The following is a 4,589-nucleotide window of genomic DNA, read 5'->3' as shown; positions in this document are numbered from 1 at the left end:
ATTATAGGTGCGTAATCTACTATTAGACCGAACTAATTAAAAAAAATACTTAAAGTAAGTGGTTTTACTGATACACTCTAAAGGAATTTTGGAATTTTCTAGAATAGCAAAGTAAAACTAAAACGTAAACCAAGTTTAAAACGAAACTAATAACTGGGAGAAAGGTTGAAGTAAGTTCCATACTGGGCTATTTGACCATCAAAATGACCAAATACACGTATATTTGAACATTTCCTTGACTACATGACTGAAAAATTGTTTAAAGCTCCATCTACTTGGTTACAAAATTTGTTAAATACTTGGCTTTAAGGCCATCTAAATTAAAGTTAGAAGAAGCTAGACAAAGAGAAATTGTTCTGAAAAATAAAATTAAAGATATAAAAACTAACCAATAGTATTTCGAATACCAAATAATTCGACGTATTTGTTTTTGAAATAACTAAATAGTTTGCATATTTGTCAAAAAAAAACTAAAAAAGTAATTGAAATTACTATTAATTTTACTTGCAATAGTAAAATAATAAACCAAATGTATAATTTATATTTTATTAGTCATTAAAATCTCGAGTTTTTAAATATATTTAAAACACGAAGGAGCAGATCTTTTATCACAAATTTTCAAAAATTATATTTAATTTAGTTTATAATAATATAGGGAACTCAAAAATTAAAAAACGAAAAATCAAAAAAAATTACTTACTTCAACCTTTCTCCCAGTTATTAGTTTCGTTTTAAACTTGGTTTACGTTTTAGTTTTACTTTGCTATTCTAGAAAATTCCAAAATTCCTTTAGAGTGTATCAGTAAAACCACTTACTTTAAGTATTTTTTTTAATTAGTTCGGTCTAATAGTAGATTACGCACCTATAATCCATGATGTTTTCATTTAAATTCAAATTATAACGAATTGAAAGTTTGAAGAAAATATTAATTTAGTTTGTAAATGAAATCCTTTTATAGTACTCTGAAGGGCTCTTAATACGTTTTGAACTTCCAAAATAAATTAATGTACTAAGTTACGTTTAAAAGAACCTTTTGTAACCATTCAAATATATATATATATATGTATATATAAAAAACCGTGATAAATAGTAAAACCCACTTATTTTTCAATTAATACATTTCAGATACACAAATTAATTAAATAAAAGTATTTAAATAAGAATTGCTTCACTAAATTATGCATTTGTACTTTAAATAATACCTGATTTTGAAATTATATTAGAATAATTATATTGTTAAACTTCTTTCATTTTTAAAAATGTAGTGGAAAATGAAAGATATTTTAATTAAAACATTTCTTAATTTCTTTATTACCTAAAAATATTTACAATATTTACAATTTTTATATTGTTTAACTTCTTTCATTTTTAAAAATGTAATTGCTTGACTTAAATAAAGCGTGAAAATTATTAGTTTCAAATGATATTTACAAATCTTATCAACTCTAAAGTCCATTTTTCAGGTATTAGTAAGTATTTCATACAAACTAACTTCTAAAATATGGATTTAGTTCGTAAATAAAATTCTTTTAAATTACTTTGAAGGACTCTTTATACGTTTTGAACTTGAATAATATTAAAAACAATAATCTAAGATACCCTTTAAAGTTAAATTCCTTTAGTTTATCAGTAAAACCACTTACTTTAAGTATTTTTTAATCCGTTCGGTCTAATAGTAGATTACGCACCTATAATCCATGATGTTTTCATTTAAATTCAAATTATAACGAATTGAAAGTTTGAAGAAAATATTAATTTAGTTTGTAAATGAAATCCTTTTATAGTACTCTGAAGGGCTCTTAATACGTTTTGAACTTCCAAAATAAATTAATGTACTAAGTTACGTTTAAAAGAACCTTTTGTAACAATTCCAATATATATATATATATATATATATATATATATATATATATATAAAAACCGTGATAAATAGTAAAACCCACTTATTTTTCAATAAATACATTTCAGATACACAAATTAATTAAATAAAAGTATTTAAATAAGAATTGCTTCACTAAATTATGCATTTGTACTTTAAATAATACCTGATTTTGAAATTATATTAGAATAATTATATTGTTAAACTTCTTTCATTTTTAAAAATGTAGTAGAAAATGAAAGATATTTTAATTAAAACATTTCTTAATTTCTTTATTACCTAAAAATATTTACAATATTTACAAATTTTTATATTGTTTAACTTCTTTCATTTTTAAAAATGTAATTGCTTGACTTAAATAAAGCGTGAAAATTATTAGTTTCAAATGATATTTACAAATCTTATCAACTCTAAAGTCTGTTTGTTTTATTTAAAAAATAGGCTTGTTCACTTTCGATTATTTAAACATTTAACAATTTTTATTTAACTATTGGTTATTTAAATAAATACCACTTTTATTCAAATAAATGCTTGGTTGGGTAAAAAACACAATTAAATAAGTTAAAATGATATTTTTTTTACCAACGTTTTTTAAATAAATCGGAAAATTTGTGGATAAAAATTAATCGACTGCCGAACACTAGAAGCAATTCTAATTTAAATGCGTATATTTAAATAGGAAAAAATGAACGATTCGATCGGAGGCATATCATTAATTTAACGTATTGAACGTAGAGTAAGAGGCTTTTGTAGTAATTACTACCTATATTTGCATTTCAGAAATCTATTTTAACATATTGAACGCCAAGAAAAGAGGCTTTTGTAGTATTTACTACCTATATTTGCATTTCAGAAATCTATTTTAACATATTGAACGCCAAGAAAAGAGGCTTTTGTAGTATTTACTACCTATATTTACAAATTGGAATGTAATTTAACGTATTGAAGGTAGAGTATAGAGATTTTGTAGTATTTACTACCTACATTTGCATTTCAGAAATCTTTTTAACATATTGAACGCCAAGAAAAGAGGCTTTTGTAGTATTTTTCCTCCTATATTTACATATTGGAATGTAATTTAACGTATTGAAGGTAAAGTATAGAGATTTTGTAGTATTTTACTACCTATATTGGCATTTCGGAAGTATATTTTAACGTGTTGAATGTAGAGTATAGAGGATGTTGTAAGCTTAAATTCATAATGGTTAATGTGTAGTATTTTTCTACCTTTTTACATTTTATAGTATTTCTTTATCTATATTTGTGTATCGGAAATGAATTTTAACGTATCGAACGTAGAGTAAATTTGTTTTTATATTTTCTTTATATATTTGCGTATCAGAGTTGTGTGTTGTCGTATTAAAAGAAGAAAAAGGAACTTTTCATAGCGTTATTCTACCTATTTACATATCGGAAATGTATTTATATTTTACCGTATTTAAAATATAGGTAATTGTTTTTATTGGCTTGACTTAAATAAAGCGTGAAAGTTATTAGTTTCAAAATGATATTTACAAATCTTATCCACACAAATTTAATTTAATTTTAATTTTAGTGTTTTATAGTATCTTTCTGACTATATTTGTGTATAAGAATTATATTTTACCGTATTTAAATAGTAATAAAAGCGAATTGAAAGTTTGAAGAAAATATGAATTAAGTTCGTAAATAAAATCCTTTTATAGTACTTTGAAGGACTCTTAATACGTTTTCAACTTGAATAAAATTAAAAACAATAATCTAAGATACCCTTTAAAGTTAAATTCCTTTAGAGTTTATCAGTAAAACCATTTTAAGTATTTTTTCAATCCTTATACCTATATTTACATATTGGAATTGTTACAAAAGGTTCTTTTAAACGTAACTTAGTACACTAATTAAGTATTTTTAATTTACCGTAATTATAATATAGGTAAGTGGTTTTTATCTTATTTTATACCTACGGAAGGGATAAATAAATTATAGCAATAAATTTTTGGAGTTTGGAGATGGGTGGAAAAAAAAAATAAGGCTCTTCGTTTTTCCAACTGCTTTTCTGATGTACCCAAAAATGGACCGAAATAGACCAAAAGTACCCTTAAAACGACCAAAGTCACCATTTTCGGCCCTATGTACCCCATTTCGGACCAAAAGTACCCCAAACTGGACCTATTAGCTTTATTGTAATGTTAAACTCCCATAGAGATTCCCTAAAAGAAAAAAACTTGCGGTCCAATTTTGGGTACATGAATTATTTCGGAGAGGGAATCCATGTTTTAAATTCAAATTAACCGCGCGCCCGGGCAATCCGCGCCTCCCAGGTAATCCGCGCACGCGCGCGCTATCTTCCTGCCTAGGTTATTAATCATAATTTCCACTTATTTCGTACGATAAAACGCGATCGAGATATTCGTTTTAAGAAATACTCGGGAGATTGGTTCAAGTGTCAAGCATATTTAAGTACTACAATGATATTAAAATGAAGTGAAAAAATATTTCCATTCTACTTTAACAACGAATATTCCATGACGTTAAAACACTCTTAAATTCAAATTAACCGCGTCCCCCGGGGTAATCTGCGCACGCGTCGCCTAGGTTATCAATTTTTACATCATTTCAACTTATTCCGTACGATAAAACTTGATAAGATATACGTTCAAGTATCTTTCGAGATAAGCGTAGATAAATGAACAAGTTGGCCTGGACACAATATGTTGATATACGAAAAAA

This window comes from Leiobunum rupestre, chromosome 2, assembly GCF_980474605.1.
Source record: "Leiobunum rupestre chromosome 2, qqLeiRupe1.1.hap1, whole genome shotgun sequence".
Lineage (NCBI taxonomy): Eukaryota > Metazoa > Arthropoda > Arachnida > Opiliones > Sclerosomatidae > Leiobunum > Leiobunum rupestre.
This window is presented reverse-complemented; position numbering follows the sequence as displayed.